Below are 22,450 nucleotides of genomic sequence, written 5' to 3'. Positions count from 1 at the left end.
TTCCTCCCCTGTTAAGTGCTTGGGATGGCCAGATTGATCTCCTTTCTCTTCCCAAAGCACCTTGGTATGTTTTTGCAGTGTTCCCACTTGGAGATCTCTCCTCATTCCCCCTTTTCCTTTGACTCTTTTGTCTATAATTTAGCCACTTTAGAGCCCAACTTAGTTTCCACTTTCTCTCTCAAGACTCTCTAAGCCCAGGCAGCTCAGATCTTGTGGCAGCTTCTGGGACACAGAAAACACTGCTCCTCATTTGGGCTGGGGCTCTCTCTTATGCGGTATTTTAATTCCCCTTGAAGTCTCTTGCAGAGCTGGCAACCTGGTGGGAATTCCTCTTGAAGTCTCTTGCAGAGCTGGGAACCTGGTGGGAACTAATTACAAGCTTTACAGTGAAACAAATAGCATTTTATATGACATATTATGCACAAGTAGAAAACCACATGTGATGTTTCACTGCATGGTAGCAGAGCTCTGTTTCCCAGGGCGATGATGTGGTGTCCATCCCCTGGCTGTTGTGACAAGGTCATACCAAGCTCTCATGACTTAGATGTAATATATGCAGTTACCACTGAGTCTTTGTTTAATCCAATGCACATACTTCAGGTTTTTTTTCTTTTTTCTTTTTTTTAACATCTTTATTGGAGTATAATTGCTTTACAATGGTGTGTTAGTTTCTACTTTATAACAAAGTGAATCAGCTGTATGTGTACATATTAATATTCCTCCAGCGAGACACTTTTCTCTTTTTTGGGGTATTTTTTTTCTTAGAGGGAGGAAGCTTGGGCTTTGCTCATTGGAGCTGGCATTTGATCTCTGTTCACATTTTACTTCATCAGAAAGGCCCTGACCACTCCCTCTAAAATCACCCCCAATCACTCTCTTGTCCAGCTTTATTCTTTTTTTTACAACACTTAACCACAGACCATGGTATACATTTTCATTGTGTAATTACACACGTTGTGTCTGTCCTACTGGAATGCAAGGTCTCTGGTTTATTCATTGTGGAATCCCCAGTGTCAGGCACTTAGTAGAACCTTAGTAAATATTTTTCAAATGAATGAATGAAATTGGTTTTGTTTGCCTCTTGCTGGTACACCAGATCATTTTACCTCTCTGGGTCTCTGTACAATGGCAGAATTAGAAATGGACTGGCTGCCAGTTATTCTATTGCTAGTGCTTGGGGAGTGTAGCACATAGGGACAGTACACACAGAGGGTGAAAGCCCAGGCTCTGGGGTTAGACACTGCTAGGAATCCTGCCTTAGCCTCTTGCATGCTGTGTAAACCTGGATGGATTCTCACTATGCTAAGCTTCGGTTTTAAAGTGGGGAAAACAATAGTACTTCTCTCAGAGGGATGTTGCAGGACTAAGACAGAAAAGAGCTCAATGCTTCACACATAGTCAGTGCTCATTAGATATAAGGTGGTGTGGTAGACTGAATGATGGCCCTTGAAGATGCCCACACTTGAATCCCTGGCACCTGTGAATCTGTTACCTTATGGCAAAAAGGGACTTGTATGTGTGATTAAATTAAGGATCTTGATCTGGGAAGATCATTGTGGATTATCTGGGTGGGTCTAATATAATCACAAGGGTCTTATAAGAGGGAGGCAGGAGGATCAGAGTTAGAGAGAGAAAATATAAGGACAAAACCAGAGGTTGGAGCCATGTGCTTTGAAGATAGAGGAAGAGGCCACAAGCCAAGGAATGTAGCTGGAGTCCAGAAGCTGGAAAAGGCAAGGAAATGGAGATCCTCTAAGCCTCCAGAGAAACCAGCCCTGCCAGCACCTTAATTTTCTTCCTGTAAGACTCATTTCGGACTTCTGACCTCCAGAATGATAATACGTTAGTGTTATAGTTGGTGGTAATCTGCTATGGTGGCAATAGGAAACTAACGCACATGGTCTCACCATGCATTCACTTGTCACTTGGCCTGTTTCCATCACCTACACACCGAGGTTACTATTGCCTTTTCAACTCCCAACATGGCCAGACACCTCTTCTGGGCTCTCTCTGGGTGGGGACTCAATGTCTGAGTACTGGGGACTGATTTATTTCTATTTCACAGGCCAGGTCAGGATTGTGACATGATAGCCAATGTGATTTTCCTCATTCTCATTCTCTGATGACATTCTTCTTTCCATTATGATGCTTAATTTTAGTGCTCAGAGCCCTCGGATTTCTCTCTGACATGTGCCCTGGTCTCTTTTTCAGTGACCTATTGCTACATAAATCACCCCCTCCAACTTAGTAGCTTGAAATAACAATTACTTTATCATTTCCCATGGCTCAGTGATCTCGTGGGGCAGGTCGCAGGTCTCCTAGTGGCTCCTTGTAGGGTTGTAGTCACATAGCAACCGGGACTAGGGTCATGGAGCCTTGACCAGGAAGCTGGGCCTCTCTCCCTCAAGGTTTAGTGTCAGGGCCTTTCCTTTCCACGTGGCCTTCCCAATAGGGCAGGGGTACTTTTTATGTGGACTCTCAGGACTCCTGTACAAGTTTCCTGGGACTGCCATAACACATTACGACAAACTGGGTGGCTTAAAATGACAGCAATTTATTCTCTCACAGTTCTGGAGGCCAGAAGTTGCAATCAAGGTGTAGGCAGGACCAGACTCCCTCCAGAGGCTCTAGGGGAGAATCCTGGTGAAGCTCTTTATAGGACCTGGTGGTTTCAAATGTTCATTTGCTGGTGGCAGCATCACTCCAATCTCTGCCTCTTTCTCCACATGGACTTTTCCTCCTCTGTGTCTTGAATCTCCCTCTGCCCTCCTTTTGTAAAGACACTGCCATTGGATTTAGGGGTCACCTGGATAATCCCAGGTGATCTCATCCCAAACCATTAACTGAATTACATTTACAAGAAAGCTTTTTTTCAAATAAAGTTACATTCAGAGGTTTTGGGACTTAAAACATGGACATCTTTTTAGGGAAGCATCATTCACCCACCACAACTCCCAAAAGCAAGACTCTGAGAGAGGAAGTGGGAGCTGTCAGGTTTCATTTGACCCAGAACTGGCCCGGGGTGGCCTTTGCCCCATTCTTCTGGTTGTTGGACATCACAGGTCCAGCCAAGATTCAGTGCTCAAGGGGTCTCCATGTGGGCACCAGCCAAGAAGCGTGGCTCGCTGGAGCAATGGTTGACCACAAGCTGCCTCACCTGCTGACCTCACTTCTCCCAGAGCTATCTTTTTCTGGAGGCATTTTCCCTGCAACCTCACACATGACCCTGCCTTAGTAGTTATGCTTCTCAGAGTGGACTGAAAGGAACATGGCCCCTTAGAACAAACAGGTATATGAAAGATAACAATGGTTAGGTGGTTCATTTCCCTCCACAAACAGTTCCCTTTTAGTCAGCCTCTTCAAGCTTTAATTCAAATTCACAACCTGGTATGAAAAATATTTTTGATGGAGTGAGGGCAAGGGTGGTTAATGGTACTTTTCAAGTTCCTGCACGAAGGCCGTTTCCTGCTTTGCTATATGTGGCCTAAGCACAGAGCAGATTATGGCCAAGGATATGCAGCTTTGAGGGGTGTGGGCTTTGCAGAAAGATGGACCCACACTCTTGCTCTGTACTTAGGGCAGCTCTGAGAACTTGGGGGTAACAAGCTGCCTCCTCTGTAAAATGCAGGGAATAAGGCTAAACTTCCAAGGTGTACTTGAGGATAACATTGATGAAGAGGAAGATGTGATATTGTGAAATCAAGGTGACCTGCCCAGGGGGTATGTAAAAAGTATTGAAGTAAAGTCGATTCAAATGAAACAAAACAAAACAAAAAAAATGTGCCTTTTGATGGATATCTAATAGTCAGCTACATTATTAAGATGTAACTCTTAATTCCTTTCATTTATACACAGGCTCTCTTTTTCTTTTCTTCATTAATAAATGTTCCATACACAGCATCTGCTGGCTTGTGAACACCATGGAAGAACTGGTGATAATCTCACATCTCTGAACTTGGTTCAGAGGTAAGAAAAACAACTGGCTTGATAACTTCCAGAGGACATTGGTTTGGATTTCCCTTGCCTGGAAGGTCACTTTGTTGCCTCTCCACATGTGCGTGTGGTTTCTCCGAGTCCCTTGCACAGAAGTGGTCAGCAGAGCAGAAAGTCACACTCTGATGAGAGGAGGGTTCAGTTTTATATTTGGTTTCACTTCTGGTCTGTGCGATGTTCCTCAGAAGTTTCTTAAACTTGCTGGCAAACTGTCTTTTGTCCCTCTAAATAGCCCCACCACCACATGGGGCGCTTTGTTGGTTCACAAACAGGAGATGGAGAAGGACTCCACAGGACACAGAGCTGAGGAAGGGTCCAGATGTCCGTAGTAGTAGTAGACTTGTCCAGGTCTGCTTGCTGGGGTGCTGGGACAGACGGTGGCTTCTGGGGTCCCTCGCCTCTGCCACATTGGTCAGAATTCAGCTCTGTGTTGATGATACTCACTGTCACCCATGGACTACATTTCCTTAACCATCAGGGCTCTTGCTTATTTTCCTCCTCTCTCCTCAGTGCTTTCCTTTCACACTCGCTTCCTGATCAGTAATCTGTACAGGTATGGAATTTAGAGTTAGAAAGCCTGGTTTTAAAATCAGCTTAATTGCTATTTCTTCTTCTCAGATCTTTGTCAAAATATTTCACTTCCCTAAGCCTAGAACGTTTTTATCCATAAAAGGGAAAGAGCAACATCTGACCTGGTCCTGGTGTGTGTAAAGACGATGTGATTAAATGAGGTAGTGTCTCTGAAACCTCTTTGTAACTTGTGAGTGCTTCCCAAATGTGAGCAATCGTTTGTATGTTCCTGGTGGGTCATGAGTGGTCAGACATGTGGAATGGTCAGAGTGTTTCAAGAAAGTGCAGAAAGGAAGTGGACAGATAGATTTAAGCAGTTGGCACTGAGCTATGTGTTCTAGGTGCAGAGGAGGGGACCTTAAAGATTTTCCAGAATCATGCCCATTTTATAGATGAGGACACTGAGGCCAGAAGGGTGAAGGGCTAGGCTTAGCTCCCAGACTTCCTTCCCTACCTTCATGATTTTAACTGAATTTATTGTCACCTGCAACTATTTCATCTATGGGTTTGTTTATTGTTTATCTGCTCTCACCTCCCTCACACCCCACTCCAGTACTACCCAGACTGTCAGGCCCCTGGGAGCCACAACCTGATTAACTGGTTCATCTCTGTGTGCCCAGAGTTGTGGGCAGTGCTGGCACAGAACTGGGCCTGATGGAGAAGTGCCCAATGATGTGATGTGTGATGTGTCCAATCCCTCTGTTGATTCCTAGTCTAGAGGTTCTGCTGGCTCCTCTACCTCTCCCCATTTCAGGGGTGGAATGTGTACCCTGGAAAAGTCCTTCTGGGTTGCCCTCTCTTTCTTTTGGCCCTTGGGAATCTCTGAGAAAGAAATCTTCAGCAGAGACTTAGCTGTCATTTCCCACCCACTTCTAGGAAATTAATAGGCAACAGAGGTTGCTTGTAGGTAAAGAACCTACTCATATGGAAAGTGTGAGAGAAGTGAACTCCATAATGTCATGGATCGGGCTGTGTGTTTGTGATTAGGTTTCAATGACTGGGTGAGTGACTGCCCCATAGAAGAGCCTGGATAATGTCTGCTGAAAGAGTGAGGGAATGAATGAATGGCTTCTTAAGAATACTGATAAACTGGGAACACGACTGCAAGATGATTGTTGGAATGACACTCGGATTGCCCCTCAATACTCTGAAAGAGGGGGATGAGGGCAGTGAGATGACAAGAGGACATGGAGTGCTTTCGTCTGTTACTAGAAGTCAGAATATCTGGTTGGGAAGTTTTCATGAAGATGGGGGTGGGGCAAGGAAGCAAGTGCAGCTGCGGTGGGGATGAACAGGCCATCACTGAAACCATAAATATGCCATGGACCCACGCTGTGATGCTGACAGATGCCCTCCCTGCAAGGTTCAGATGGGAGAGACTGCCAAGTCCAGATTTTAAATTAGATTCACCTGAGCCCAGTCAGGGAACTGTCATCCTTCTGATGGAATGGAAAGGGGAGGGGGCCGAACAGAAGGAAATCTTTGTAGCTGAGCCTACCTGACTTTCCTCAGTGGGAGACATGAATCCTGTTTCATGTCAAGGAGAGGTAGTTAAAATGCAGACTGCTCACTCCTGTTCTCAGAATTCGGGAGGTGTGGTTCATGCCTGTAGACCACTCATCTTCCCTTCCTTTGATCCATCACTTGATGTGGAAAAAGGCTTTTATGTGTGATTCCTATATAATGGGTAATTTAGTCTATCCCATTACGAAAAAGTGGTGAGCCTAGTTCTAGTACATTTGCTTCAGTTATTCTTTAAAGTATCTAGTAACGTATTATTCTCATGTGCTTTAAGTAGCCTGAACACTTTTTCTCAGTTGTTTAGAGTATAATTCGGGGGCTCCTTTTAGCCAGTTTAAAACTAGTAAGTTGCACGTTAAAAAATAAAATAAAACAAGGATGAAGGCATGTACTCTGCCAGTGTGCACATTTGTGTAAGAGAGGGGATGCCAAGGGAATATATTGACACAGCAACCAAATAGGACTTGACTTATGTATCACTGAAATTAGCATATCATCATGTATGCTAACTTTCAGGTCCATTTCTGATCGTTTAATGCAATGACCCATACTTAAAAAAATACCCTCCCTCCGTTCAAAGCCTGAGCATTGTATTTCTGAATTACCTTTCTCAGCTGGTCAAATAAGAGTCCTAAACTAGTTTAAAAGGAGTCAACTGTAGAAGTCTAGCTTTGAGGCTCAGGCACAATCCTGTCTGAATGAAGCGGCTGCCTGTAGAAAAGCTCAAGTTCATCAAATTCATGTGAGCCACAGCAAACCAAGACTAGTAACTCTTGATTCACAAACCACATGTCTGCTCTTTATTTTTAAATGATTTGAAACTTTCAAGGTTGAGGAAAAAGCCTTTCTTCATGCTTGCATTTCTCAGAGGAAATTCTCTTCAAGACTGATATTTCTCCAAGAAAGAATGTACTTAAAAAATAATTGGCCAAATTGCCCTTTAAAATATCATTTCAACCCTTTGAAATAGATACTATGACTTCTCTTGTAGAGGGCTTAAAAAAGCGGAGAATGAAATGCAACACGAACTTTTGAGTTTGGGCTTTGGTTGAAGAAACATGAGGATCTTGGATGCCCCCCTTGGGAGGGGGCTTCCAAGATCTAACAGGATGGAGGAGATTTCGATTTCTTACCTCACTGAGGAAAGGGGGTAACGAGTAATTTCTAAATAATTCAGAGTATAACTGATTCTGTGGTTTATGGGCTTCCTACTCCAAAGTAGAGCTATGCTCAACGAATCGCTTTATGGACCAATTTGTAGTGGTGTTGAGGTGGCAGCATCTGTGAACAGGCCAGAGCTCAGAGTGAACTTAGAATACATGTGCAGGGTATAAAACGTTTGTGGAGCACTGTGGGCGAGAGGAAACCTTAGCTACTGAGAAGAGGCATGGTAAGGCCACCACATAACCTTTTCTGTTTCAATGCTAAAAAGTTCTCTTTCAGAGCAAAATATTTCAAGCTTTCCATATGCCTTCTTCTTCCTTAAAGGATAATAAACACTTTTAAACATTTTCACCTCTTACAACATACCATTCTGTGCTTCCGAATGTCACTTTTTACACTGTAACCTAAAAATATCAGTAACATGGCAGAATACTTGAGACAGGTACACGTCCTTCCTCTGTCTCTCTCTCTTTCTTCCAGGCAGGACATGGATGTTCTTATTTCTAGAGAGGCAGGGCAGAGAGAAGCTCATCAAAGCTATGGTACTTGGTGTCCCAGAGAGGGAGGGAAGGATGGTTCCCAATCTGGTATAGGTATTCAGGTCAACTGGTGTTGAAGCAGCTGAGACCCTTGAACTGCTCAGTGGTAGCCCTCTGGGAAGGAGATGGAGCTCAGAGAAGGATGAAGGTAGCATCTGACTAGACTCTGGGCTTGCCTGCCTGGTGACCACTCGAGGTCCGCCCCTGAGAGCAGCCAGAGGTGGATCGCGGGGCACCTTGCAGGCTTCAGCCATGATGATATTAGTTGTGCTCAGTATAGTTTTAGAGATTAGAAGCTTTTCTCCTCTTTCCATGGAGCCAAGTTAGTTCCATGGATTCTGGAGTGAACCTGGGAGAGGGAACATGGCCCAAATAGTGGCAGAATTTCCTTGTAAGCCAGTTATATGGGGGAGAGGATAACTTTTAGGTCCACAAATTCTTTAACATTTCTCCTTTCAAAAACTACAGTTTATTTCCTTCCTCTTGAGTGCCTCACTTCCAATGAATAGTCTATGGCAGAAGTGATGGATGTCACTTCCAATGTTAGGTTATAAAAAGACAGTGGCTTCTATCTTGGATGTGTTGCCCCTTGCCTTCTCTCTAGCTGCCAGAGAGGAATTGATGGTGTCTGCCAATAGCCATGTGAGTGCCAATAATCTCCTAAGTTACATAAATCACCTCTGCCATGTGCTATTCATTAGAAGTGGGAGCTTCCCTGGTGGCGCAGTGGTTGACAGTCTGCCTGCCGATGCAGGGGACACGGGTTCGTGCCCCGGTCCGGGAAGATCCCACACGCCGTGGAGTGGCTGGGCCCGTGAGCCATGGCCGCTGAGCCTGCACATCCGGAGCCTGTGCTCCGCAATGGGAGAGGCCACAACAGTGAGAGGCCCGCGTACCGCAAAAAAAAAAGACTCATTAGAGCCAGCCCACACTCAGAGGAAGGGTTTACATATGAAGGGTTTACAAAGGAAGGGTGTATATATGAGTTGGGGGACCACTGGAGGCTACCCTATAGGCCACCACAAGCACCAATTTAGCTTCAAAACTATATTTTAAGGATGAGGACAACTTTTCCTTCTGTAGATTGGCTTGCTCTAGTATTGAGAGAATTTGCTGAAGAGATATCCTTGGTATAGTGTTTTACGGAAACATCAAAATAAGAAGCAAAGCCCTGATTCCTTGTCAGGTCACAGTATCTGCTGGATGATGTGTGGAGAGCACTGTCCAAAGCCTGATGTGAGTCATTCCTCCCTAACAAACCAGGTCTTATGAATAATCTCTACATCAGAGCTTCTTAAACCTGGGCAGGTCCAGCATTAAGTCACTTCACGTTGACTCCAGAATCAGCACTTTGGCATGGGAATGTGGCCTGAGGCATGCTTTCCACAGTGATAGGATTGCTCTCAAGAGTCAAGGAAGACACAGATTGCCCAGATTAAAATCATCAACTCAGGGAAATAGTCACTTTAATGACATCTATAGAACTTAAAAATAAAAACCTAGTATTGATTGTTTTCTGATTTGCAGTACAAACACAGAGAGAGAAAAATAAGATTGAAACAAAACAGTAACACAACAGGAACATTCTGCTACCGGGCTAATGATAACTTTTCAGCACAGAATCCATTCTAGTGCCTATCAGTTAGAGAATGAGAGAGACAGAGAGAGAGAGAGAGAGAGAGAGAGAACCTGACTGATATACTAGGATTCTGCAGTTACCAGCCCTTAGAAACAGCAAAAAGATGAGAGGCTATATGAAGCCAGGTACCGAGCCAGGAGCAGTTTTCTCCCTGTGAGTCCAACCATTTACATTTCCTCTGCATGTCTCCCATCGATGCCTAGCCAAGTGAGGGAACACTTCCTGTTGGGTTCTGTCCCTCTAATTTTGTTGGGTTCTCACAGGGCTTCCAATTTCAAAATCCCTGCCTCATGAGTGTGGCTTGTTCTCCTGTTCTTCAGGTCTGCTTCTCAGGACTTCAAAATACAGATTTGTAAAACTATGATCTCTTTCTCTTTTTTCAGAAGGAAAGAACTGTGCTAAATGAGATTTTACACAGATACAATAAACGTGTCTAATGGTAACTCTTGGACTGTGTGACTGACCAGGGTAACAAACTGTCAAGTACCAGGATTGTTCAGGCAGCAGGTGGCGACATTTAGCCAGGCTGCTGCCCCAGGGACGTGGGGCTCACAAGAGGCTGGATTTGCTGAGTCCTTCCGCTCCTGATGGGCAGGGACTCCATAACTATAAAGCTCCTTGGAGACACTGGATGTGTCTTGTTGATGTAAGTTTTGTCCCAGCTCCCTGACTATATAGGGCTTTTTGAATGAATTTATGTATCCCTGAATCAGTGAAAAAAACATTCTAACATTGTGCCAGGTTTTGAATGAGCTACTGCAATGTGGGTTAAAGTTTCCTCTTTGTACCAGCTGAGGAAACATAGACATATTAACTAAACTCCCTTCTATACAGTGCATATAAGACTGGTAGTATTGGTTCTGTAGGGTCTAAAAGTATAAACACAGGAAAGTCATTAGACACTACTTGGCATTCAGTAGATGCTCAATAAATGTTTGTGCCTCAGGCATGGTAAGCAAATGAATGATATCAACTTCTTTTTTAACATTAAATTTGTGTTTATTTTTTTATATAATTTTTAAAGGTTACACTCCCTTTACAGTTATTACAAAATATTGGCTGTATTCCCGGTGTTGTACAGAACATCCTTGTAGCCTATTTTACACCCAATAATTTGTATCTCTTACTTCCCCTATCCCTATATTGCCCCCTCTCCTCTCCCCTATCCACATTGGTAACCACTAGTTTGTTCTCTATATCTGTGAATCTGATTCTTTTTCGTTATATTCACTGGTTTGTTGTATTTTTTAGATTCCACATATAAGTGATATCATACAGTATTTGTTTTACTCTGTTTGACTTATATCACTTAGCATAATGACCTCCAAGTTCATCCATGTTGCTGCAAATGGCAAAGTTTCATTCTTTTTTTATAGCTGAGTAATATTCCACTGTATGTATGTATATATATATATATATATATATATATATACACCACCTCTTCTTTTTTTTTAACATCTTTATTGGGGTAAAATTGCTTTACAATGGTGTGTTAGTTTCTACTTTATAACAAAGTGAATCAGTTATACATATACATATGGTCCCATATCTCTTCCCTCGTGCATCTCCCTCCCAGCCCTCCATATCCCACCCCTCTAGGTGGTCACAAAGCACCCAGCTGATCTCCCTGTGCTATGTGGCTGCTTCCCACTAGCTATCTATTTTACATTTGGTAGTGTATATATGTCCATGCCACTCTCTCACTTCGTCCCAGCTTACCCTTCCCCCTCCCTGTGTCCTCAAGTCCATTCTCTGCGTCTGCATCTTTACTCCTGTCCTGCCCCTAGGTTTTTCAGACCGTTTTCTTTTTTTTTTAGATTCCATATATGTTAGCATACATATATGGTATGGTATTTGTTTTTCTCTTTCTGACTTACTTCACTCTGTATGACAGACTCTAAGTCCATCCACCTCACTACAAACAACTCAGTTTCGTTTCTTTTTATGGCTGAGTAATATTCCATTGTATATATATGCCACATCTTTATCCAGTCATCTGTGGATGGACACTTAGGTTACTTCCATGTCCTGGCTATTGTAAATAGAGCTGCAATGAACATTGTGGTACATGACTTTTTTTTTTTTTTTTTTCGGTATGCGGGTCTCTCACTGTTGTGGCCTCTCCCATTGCGGAGCACAGGCTCTGGACGCACAGGCTCAATGGCCATGGCTCACGGGCCCAGCCGCTCCACAGCATGTGGGATCTTCCCGGACTGGGGCACGAACCCATGTCCCCTGCATCGGCAGGCGGACTCTCAACCACTGCGCCACCAGGAAAGCCCTACATGACTCTTTTTGAATTATGGTTTTCTCAGAGATACCACCTCTTCTTTATCCATTCATCTATTGATGGACACTTAGGTTGTTTCCATACCTAAGTGGTAATTGTAAATAATGCTGTTCTGAACATTGGGGTGCATATATCTTTTCAAATTAGTGTTTTCGTTATTTATAGGATATATACCCAGGAGTTGAATTGCTGGGTCATGTGGTAAGTAGTTCTATTTTTATTTTTTTAAGAGGACTTCCATACTGTTTTCCACAGTGGCTGCACCAATTTTCATTCCTACCAACAGTGTACGAGGGTTCCCTTTTCTCCATACCCTCGCCAACACTTGCTATTTGTGTTCTTTTTGATGATGGCCATTCTAAGGAGTGTGATGTGATATCTCATTGTGATTTTAATTTCTGTTTCCCTGATAATTAGTGATGTTGAGCATCTTTCCATGTGCCCATCATTGCATATGGTTTACCCTTTATGACTTTATTGTGCTTGTAGGAGTGCTGCTTTTTCTCTGACTGGAAGCCACTGAAAGCCACTTCCTGTGTCACATCATTCCTGGTACCTCAGTGCCTGGTTGAGTAGTTTGCACAGTGACTATTCAAATTAAAAACAAACAACACAAAAAGAGTTGATTGAATGAAAGAAGGTCTACATTCAAATCCTGGTTTGAATGTCTCTGTGACCAAGAGGTTTAATACTTCTGGGCCTCCTTTTTCTCACTTATACAGGATTTTGTTTTTTAAATCTGCCTTTCAGGGTTGCAATGGAAAATGAATATGTTGAAGTACTTAGCATGGTGTCTGGTATATAGTAGGTTCATAAGAAATTTTAGTTTCCCTCCTTCCTTTTACGGCAAGAATCCCTCAGCTATGCTCAGGCTCTTGATGGCCCTGGTGATATCTCTTGTTCAGATAGTCCCTCTAAGTCCCAAGGGGCATGTGAGTGAAGGCAGCAGATTAAATGTACATGAGGCACAAGAGCCAGCCCTGTAAACCCACCTTCCCCTATTTTTCCTTCCTTCTCTCCCCTGTCCCTCCTGCCTGCCTTCCTTCCTCTCAAAGGTACCTACCCAGTTGATTATATCAGATTATATGTACCCAGACTGAGGGTCATACTTCACCCTGGACTGGCAGAAGAGTCTGCATCAACCAAACATATGAATTGAGAGGACGGTCAAAATCAGGGTGCATGGGTGGGGCTGGAAACAGTGTAAACCAGGGTGATTTTTAGCTAGAAAAGAGAAATGGATGGTGAGCTGGCCTCGGGAGGCATGTCAGTTACAGGTGTGATCCCCTCTAGAAGCAGCTGGAGAAATCAGTAGGGCCCAGTTAGAAAGGGTTTGGGGTTCTGCTTTAGGAAGTTTGGACTCTATCACACAGCAGTCAGTAGAGCTCAGTTGTTGGAGCTGGCAGAGGTGGGATAAAGGGAGAGGACACTGGACTAGAAGGAGAGACTATGGGTATTCATCAAGGCATGGATGCTGGTGCATCTATATTTTCATTTTTCAAAAAACACTACATTTGATGGTAATCTATCTTGGGCTGCTGTAACAAAATGGCATAGGCTGGGTGGCTTAAATAGTGAACATTTATTTCTCATAGTCCTAGAGGCTGAGAAGTCCAAGGTCAGGGTACGAGCATGGTTGGGCTCTGGTAACACCTCTCTTAGTGATTTACAGATAGCCTCTTATCCCTGTATCCTCACACGGCCTTTCTTGGGTGCATGCATGTGGAGAGAGAGATCTCTCTCATCCTCTTCTTATAAGGGCACTAATACCATTATGAGGAATCCCTCATGACCTCATCTAAACCTAACAGCTTCTCAAAGGCCCCAGCTCCAAACACCATCACATCATGTGTTAAGGCTTCAAGACAGAAATGTAGGCGAACACAGATATTTGGTCCATTGCAATGGTGGTACAAAAATGGACTCAGACTCTTCATGTTTTCCCCCTCAATACAGAGGGTCAAATTAGACTACAAAAGTTGTCAATTTTTAAATTTGTTATCATTTGTTAAGTGCAGTTGGAGCCCCATGTGACACAGACTATTTAGTGGGTTTGGGAAAAGACAAGATATAATGTCTGCATTTATAACCCTCAATATTTTGAGGATTAAAATGCTTTTATCCTGGAAAAGGAGTCTTGGGTTCTTATTTTTCACTACAATTTCTTACTGCTATACCATTAAACAGGTAACCCATCTCTCAAATATTATACCTGTCAGCATTCCTCAGTATCCATATTGGTGTCTACTATATATCACTGTAGAGACCCGAGAATTCTAGAAAAGAAAGACTCATGTTCAAAATACTCTAGTGATTTATGCAACACACGTGCTACTTGAAATCACTCAGAATCTGATCACCGCATTTTTAGAAGTAAGCATCTTCTTTTGAAGTCATTGTCTTTAATTGAAATAAAAAAAGAATGGGTTTTGAAGCACGAAGAAAATGAAAAATGGTGACTTTTCTTCCTGCATTTTCCCAAGAGGTTTAAACATTGTTTTAGGGCTTGGCTTATGGGTCCTGCACATTTTGCAGAGTTCACAGCTGTTTAGGTTTAAAAGGTAATTGCATTTAATTATCAGTGTCAGATAAAATACACACAGCTACTCTGGCCCACGTGGAAACACAGTGAAGAGGAGAGTGAAGCTGGCCACAGAAAAGCTACACTTGAAGACACAGCTCTAACTCTTTTGAAAAGAAGTTCCTTGTCGTGAGACTTCTCCAAATGTTTACCAGAAGAAATTATGGTAGAGACTCTGGATATGAAGAATGTTGGAAGAGTGGAAGATTGATGTGTCAATTCTCAGGTTTATTTTGATAAATTGTACTGTATCAATATGTAAAAATCGAATAAATATAACTCTTTAAAGAGGGGGATGCTCTAATTTTACTGTTTCAGAGAAGAGTTTTGGCAAAAAGTCAGAATGTGCATTAAAAACACACTTTCAAGAAGTCTAATAAATAAAGCCTTTGAATTATGGTTTCCCAGTGAAAGTTACTTTAAATCACTTTGATAAAGAATTTAAATTAGACCTTTAAATAAGAAAGGCAACTTTTCCTTAACTTATTATTTATAGATAGTTTGAAAATAAAATCTATGCAAGCTGATTTCTCCTTCCATTCTTTATAAGGCAAATAAATATATTGTCAAATTTTAACAGCACATGTGGTTAGCCAGAGATTGTCTTCATTAAAAGAGAGGCGAAGGCTAGCTGGCATTTACTGAGCACTTAGAGCTGGGTGCTGTGTGAAATGGTTTATGTACACTGTGTCATTTAATCTCTCATGAAGAAGTTAAGCAAACAGGCCCTGGATCCAGAATGCTGTGTGACCTTGAGCAAATTACTTATCCTCACTGTGTCTTAATTGTCTCACCTATCGATGGGGCCAGTAATAGTACCCAACTAATAGGGTTATTGGGAGGTTAACTGAGTTTGGACTTGCAAAGTGCTTAGCCCTGTGCCTGGTACATAGAGAGTGTCAATAAATGCTAACTTCTAGTGTAGTTGTCCTCATTTTTCCTTGGCTTAGATGACTAAGAGACTTTCCCTTAAGTACATATCTGGTTAGGGACAGAGCCTGGACTCAAACCCTGGGTGCCAATTGTATCTGGGGACATCCTCAGAGCTGTGCACATTCAGAATAAGCTCTTCACCACCTTCATTTCAGACTCCGTTGTGCTTCCGTTCATTCATTGCATTATATTTTATATATATGTATGTATGTTATATATCTATAGTATGTAATATATAATATAGTATATACATAAATTATGGTATATTATAATACAGTATATTATATAATAAATTATATGGTAATATGTAATATGTTCCATATATAATATGATGCATAATATAAAATATATTTTATCTTATAATACACTACTGTATTATATAGTAATATTGTATATTACTATACAATATATTACAAGGTAAATATATTTTATATTATGTATCATGTATTACATTACATATAATACATATTATATATTTACTATATAATTTTATCATGTACTATATTACAAAATGTAGTATATACACTATATATTATATAATATCCATGCATGCATATGTATACATGCACATACATGTATGCATGTACAAATACGCACACATACAGAGATACCTATACATATACGCACTGAGGACTTACTCTATGCCACGCACTGGGGATAAATGTGGCAAGAAAGACCCTGTCCTAGGGGACTGGGTTACAATTGAACAGGGAAGACAAGATGCACCCAAAATTACAAGAAAGCGTGTTAGCTGTTATGATCGAGGGAAATGAAGGTTGCAAATAGGGCACATAATGATGATGGAGTAGCTGCAGCTACTTGCTGTGCGATGAATGACAATCTGGCTCTATTTTCGTTAGACTAAGGTAGAATTTCAGTTTACTAGAATACCCCATTTCCTAAATATTTTGGATAATTGAGCTATCACTGAAACAACCACAAAGATCAAAAATGGTCAAGATGATGCTCAAAGCAAAGTTTATGTTAACTGCATGCAGCTTGGTAAAGTAGGACGAAGATGTGCTCCAGTCAGCCACACTTGGGTTAGGATCCTGTCTTTACTGCTTATCGGTTGAGTGATTTTACTAAGACATTTAACTTGTCTAAAACGCAGTTCTTATCTCTTTAAAAGGGAAACAATGTTTCCTTCATAGAATGTGTGTGTTTCAATGCTCCCTGCCCCTAGCTTCATCCCTGAGGTAGAGTGTCCTTGTCCCTGACACATGTGCAGGTGAAAACTGTCCAGGCACTGAATAGATCAGGGGTCAGGATCCTGGTCCCTGGATACTTTAATGCTGAGTAACTTGCCATAGCACGAACGACTTGGTGACTGTCCGTTATTTGCATAGTTTCTTGATGAAAAGTCTAAGCTTTGGGTGGGATAGGAAAACACTCAGGGATTTTAGAATTTGCGATTCATTACTGGGAGTTCATCGGTATAACCTCCCGTAAGTCAACTTGTGGGTCGGCTCTGAACCCTCTGAGGGCTGTAGAGTTTGGGGCCACTTCCTTGGCTAGTTTGGGATCAGTCTGTCCTTCCCTTTGTATGCTCAAAGTGAGTCCCGAATTCCATCTGTAACCTCCAAATCCTGCTTCTCTCTTTAGAAAATAACACTCTGCCCTGAGGAAACATTTTATGACTTGGTAGCGTTTGGCGGATGACGTTTCAAAATGAATTAGAGTTTAGTTTTGTGCTCAGTGGCTCCCCTAGGTGTTGATTTGAAAGGCACCAGACTCAAAATATTCACTGGGGAGAGGCACATGGGACTTTCCCATTTCTCTTCTGAATCTATCATCTAAAAAGCCTTGCTGGAGAACTTTTGCAGCCGCTGCACGCCTTCTTCCATCCCTGGATGCCCACAATGGCAGGGAAGGGTGGGCTGGGGATTTATAAATGCTTCTGATATAAACTCTCCACCCTCTCCTATGTAGGCACAGGAACACATATTTAGTGGGAAATGTATTTGCTAAACACTGTTTAAAACTATTTAAAAATCAATTTTTATTTACAAAAATGCTGTCTAGTGTCACTGAGGCTTAGAACCAGCCCTTTAGTCGTTCAAACATAATAGCAAAATACACCAAAGAAAATGACATCTCCATTCCTTTCAACATTCATCTTCAGGCAGATGCCAAGGGCCATCATTTTTCATATTAAGGTAATCCACATTTGTTCATATCTCCAGCACCCAAGGAACACGAAACTTCATCCTTGATGAAGAAATTGTATTTCTCTGCAAGAGGAAAGGCACAGAGAAAGACAATTAAATGTCAGGAACAATCACATTCAAAAGCCCATCTGAAATGAAAAATATGCCACAAAATGTGACATTCTTAACTTCATCACTACCAAGTAGTTTTTAATTAGATTAATTGTCGTTTGGTACACTGAGCTGGAAACTTCATTTTCATGCAATAAGGTGTGAGGTTGGTTGCTTCTCTTGCCAGGGACTGATCTTGGGGTTTAAGGAGCTGCAGGAAGATGTATAGCCATAAGATTACTGCAGCGGCAGAAAAATAAATAAAAAATAAAATCTCAAAAGCCTTCAAGTGTCTGCGCTTCCTCCACAAACCCACTTGTAGATTGAATTAAGACATTCCTCCCAGCTCAGTTCCCCAATCTTCAAATGCTTCTCAATAAACTGTTTGAGATCTTAGCCCTCCTAAGAAATGAATCATATTTTCTCTGTCGTACTTGATTGCTGTTGACTACTAATTCACCCTGTATTGATCTCAAGTCCATATTTCTTACTGTTTAGATGGGGAATTATCTCACTCTTTTAAAATGCTGCCAAGTTTCAGAGGTCCTTACAATGGCAGTACCCAAAGGCTAAGTTCATCCTGGTGAAGCTTGGAAGGATTGGGCACTTAGGCATAACTCTTTGCTCCTTAATTTCTTGTGCCTTCTTTGGTCTGTTGGTCAAGAGGCCCTGTTATTTGGGGGGAGGGAAAGGAGACATGGTGCTTGAGAAGGAGTGAAAGTAGGTTTATAAAAAGATGCCATCTCTATGGAGAAGCTTGCCAAGTTGCCTTATTCTTACATTTTTCTCTAGTTCTGGAAACTCGAATGAGAACTTTATGAAAAAGGCTCCCTGGTAGAGAGATATTTTTTTACCTTGTCTGAAATGCAGACAATGTGACAAAGGGAAGACTTAAAATTATCATTTTTTCCTCATTAGAAATATAATATCCATTCATTATAGAGAATGTGGACCACTTAGGAAAGCATAAATAGGCAAATACAACAGATCCACAGCCTCACCTCTCAGAGGTTCTGTATTGTTAGCCTCTGTATAGTGTTCAAGAACGCAGGGGCTTGCCTGGTGGCGCAGTGGTTGAGAGCCTGCCTGCCGATGCAGGGGACACAGATTCGTGTCCCGGTCTGAGAAGATCCCACATGCCACAGAGCGGCTGGGCCCGTGAGCCATGGCCGCTGAGCCTGCGCGTCCGGAGCCTGTGCTCTACAACGCGAGAGGCCACAACAGTGAGAGGCCCGCGTACCGCAAAAAAAAAAAAAAAAATGCGGACTCTGACCCCAGGTGCTTGGAGTGTGAGTTTAGGCACCATTATTTACAGGCTGTGTGACCTTGGGCAGTGTGCTCATCTGTATTATGGGGATCATGTTAGTGAGGACTTTGAACCTTTAAATGGAACAAATGAGATGGAACCCCGACCTGTGCCTGGCACATAATATCAGATATGTGCAGCTCTCACCCTGTGATTTTTTTGTGCTACGATTTCCTCCCTCTATAAGCATGCATGTACATGAACACATGCAATAAATGTTTCTAAGCATTAGCTGCTGTGTCAAAAACGTGTTGATCAGACATTTTGTATTATTTCATATTGAGCACCTGAATTTAATGCACTTGTTATATGACTTCACTATATTGAATCATAGTAATTTATATTTTTGCATAAATCATAAGTCTGAATAGGAAATGAAGGTCCTTTTTTTTCCCCAGGCAGCTGAGAGAGTGATTCCACTGCATATCTTGGAAATGAAGCCAGATGCCTTATGGGACGGTAGAGGGCCAACTTGGCTCTGGATACTGGCCTCATATTAGAATAAGGGAAATGAAAGATAACCTTCCTGTTACCTTTCCCAGTGGGATAGTTATTGAGGCAAAGAAAGGAAAGTGAGGAAAGCATTCTCGGGGCCATTTCCCACCCTAAGAGAAGTCTTATTGAAAGCAGCTCCTCAACAGGATTTGAACCTGTGACCTATGAAACCTGAAGCAGCCCCACTGCTTAGTCTCCTGGAAAAGCTCTCATTCTGTTGGGTGGGATCAAATTAACCAGAACTGGCAACTGGCCAGGACCCCAGGGACAATACTTACTTTTCCTTGGAGGTGGGAAGGAGTGTCCAAGTTGCTGTAATCACTGTCTTTGCAAGAAATGACTTTGGTAAGCAGAGTGCAATTACCTGGGTTGAAGTATAGCCAAGACCTTTGGGTTAATATCTCTGCTTATGTAAGAAGTGCCAAGGGGTTGTTAATGACCCTCCAGGTTAGGACCTAGGCTTGTAAGAAAGGAGAGACTGAAAGAAGAGAGGTTTTGGATTAGAAAGAAGCAGTTTTTGAGTCCCCAACCTCTTCGTCAGTCATGGCTTCAGCGTTGGCTCAGAGGGACAAAGCAACAGTACTGGGGTTGCCCTGAAGGCCTTTCTGATCTGCTCCATATATCACCCCTTCCGAAGTTATTTACTGGTGTTGAGGTGGGGGCCCTAGTTTAATGGTGTAGTGGAATAATGCCAAATGGGTTAGGAGCAGGTTGTTCTGCTGACCACAGCTGGAATGGTTTCCAAGTGCCTTAGGGCCAGGCAGCTCTAATGGACCTGGGTCAAAAGTCTTTAGCATAGCAGGGCTGCTACACCCACTCCCAATCCCAGACCTAAATTGTCCCTCCCCACGTCCATCGCAGCCCATCATTCCCTTGTACCCACCCTATTTTTCTTGCTTTTTCTCTATCATGCATTTATCGAAATGCTGCATTTATAATACTTAAGAGATTTTTGTCGAAAACATGAACATACATTTGTCTTTTCAATACATCTGTACAGTTTTTATACATACTTAGTTCAGTCTGGAAAACTGGCTCACTTTCCTACCACCTACGTTATCTGGAAGGTGAACAGGCCACGTCATTTCACAGATGAAGAAACTGAGGTCGGAGAGATCAAACAACTTGCCCAAGATGGGCAGCTGGTAAGTGGTGGAGCTGGGGTTCGAACTAGCCTTGACCTCAGAATCTTTCTCTGGTCTTTCTATTTATATTAGGAAGGAAAACACAGAGTAACCTGACTCATTCCCTTTTCCGCATTGCCTCTGTAGAAGAAGGGATGGACCTCTCTAGCTATGTCTCTTGGTTTTATATAGTAGATCAGACCGTCACTCAGATTAAGGAGCTCTGTGCTTGCTGTATATAGGAGAGAGCGCTGCATCTCTTTAGCAGGGCTGCCCTGAAGGCAATGCCTCCTGCTGGTCTTTCAGCCTCATAGCTCCTGTCCTGTGGCTTTCTGGCTCCTGGACCCTCTCCACCTTCCTTGTCCTGGATTAATCGATTTCTTTTTTTTCTGATCAACCCTCCCCCATCTGCTCGACTTACCCCATCTCATCAGGATGTCTTTTTGATTTAAGACCAAGCCTCTTCTCCCAGGTCAGGAAGGGACTCTGCTGGGAGCTGCTGCTGCTTTCAGCATTCTCCTCCCCAGAAATCTTTCTCAGGAATTACATGCCTCTCCTCACACCACACCTCATTTTGTGCCTTTGTTTCTCATTTCTTTTCCAAGTCCTGGTAACCAAACAGCACCTCAACACGGTTATAAACTTTCACAGTACTTTGTCACTGATGTTTTCCAGGTTTGAAACTGCCTTTTTAAAAAACTTCTTCCATCTGAGGCTCAGTGTCATCCCTGGAACAGCCCAGAAGAGCCCGGTGAAGCATGGAGCGAGCAGAGAAGACTCCATTCTGGCTAGAGGAGGGCAAGTTCTCGGAGCTGTAAAATTGCAGGAGAAACAGAGAGAAGCCAGCCCTCATGGCATACCTTCGCCACTATCCACTCACTCATTTGTTCAACAGACGTTTATGAAGCACTGGCTTCTTAGTGGGGCAAACATGGTGCTGGGTGCCAGGACTATAATGTACAGTAAGACGTGGCTCCCATCCTGGAGGAGATACTGAAATGAGTGTGGTGAGCACAGGTGCCAGGCAGTCTTCAAAATAAAATGAGAGGCACAGATCCGTGACAATTTTCTGGAAGGGGAGGCACTCTACAAACTTGAGCTCAGTTAAAGTTTGAGCTCAGGAGTTCAGAAAAGGAAGGGAAAAGTGTGATTAGGCAGCAGTCACAACATCTGCAAAAGCCCAGGGAAATGAGAGAGCATTGGAGGAACTGCAGAGAAGGGAGCAGGGTGGGGTTATAGTGCAAAAGGAGACGGACTACAGGGCTTGGGACTGACTGATGAATGAGTGAGAGGATAGGTTATAAGGAGATTCTATTTCTGTCCAAGGCAATTGTTGCATGGTGGACGGTGCTGTTGGGTGAGATGGGATATGCTGGCATAAGTCTGGTGGAGTGGAGAAGATGGGTTTTATTTTGCACATGAATATTAAGGAGTGATTTGGACAGGTTGACATGAGCTTGGTCGATAAATCAGGACCTAGAAATGTATTCTCATGAGAAGGGTGTTTGGTGGTCTGCTGTGTAAATTTCCTATGACCATTCCATTCAAATCCCTTGGAGAAGAACAAATAGCATCAGAAGACTAAAACATGAGGACAAGTTCAACAGGATATGGGCAAGTCCCCAGGATATGGACAAAGAAGAAGAGAGTGGCCAACTCAGGTCCTTTTCTGTGTTCTCCTTCCAGAATCTTGTAAGAGGGCAGGAGCTCTGATCTGGCAGTGAGTGAGGTTGGCAAAGCTGTTGACCATGCAGTTGACACAGTTGACAATGCAGTTCTCAGAGAACTTTCAGCACCTGGCTTGATCTTCCTAACAGTAGTGTAGAAAGATATTTTCATTTTTCCTCCTTGACAGGTGAGGAAATCAGCTCAGGGAGGTCAGGAAACTGAGGACCATGCACCTTGAAATTGGCAGAGCTGAAAGGAAAACCAAGGTATTCTTCATTTCAGTTGCTCATCTTTCCCCACACATGGCCCTCTCACCAGTAATTGGAGAACAGCTACATCTGTCAGCTACGAAGCCAGGGCTTTGGA

This window comes from Monodon monoceros, unplaced genomic scaffold, assembly GCF_005190385.1.
Source record: "Monodon monoceros isolate NGI ecotype Baffin Bay Population unplaced genomic scaffold, NGI_Narwhal_1 Super_Scaffold_21, whole genome shotgun sequence".
Lineage (NCBI taxonomy): Eukaryota > Metazoa > Chordata > Mammalia > Artiodactyla > Monodontidae > Monodon > Monodon monoceros.
The sequence above is the reverse complement of the archived record's forward strand: the minus strand, read 5'-3'. Positions refer to the sequence as shown.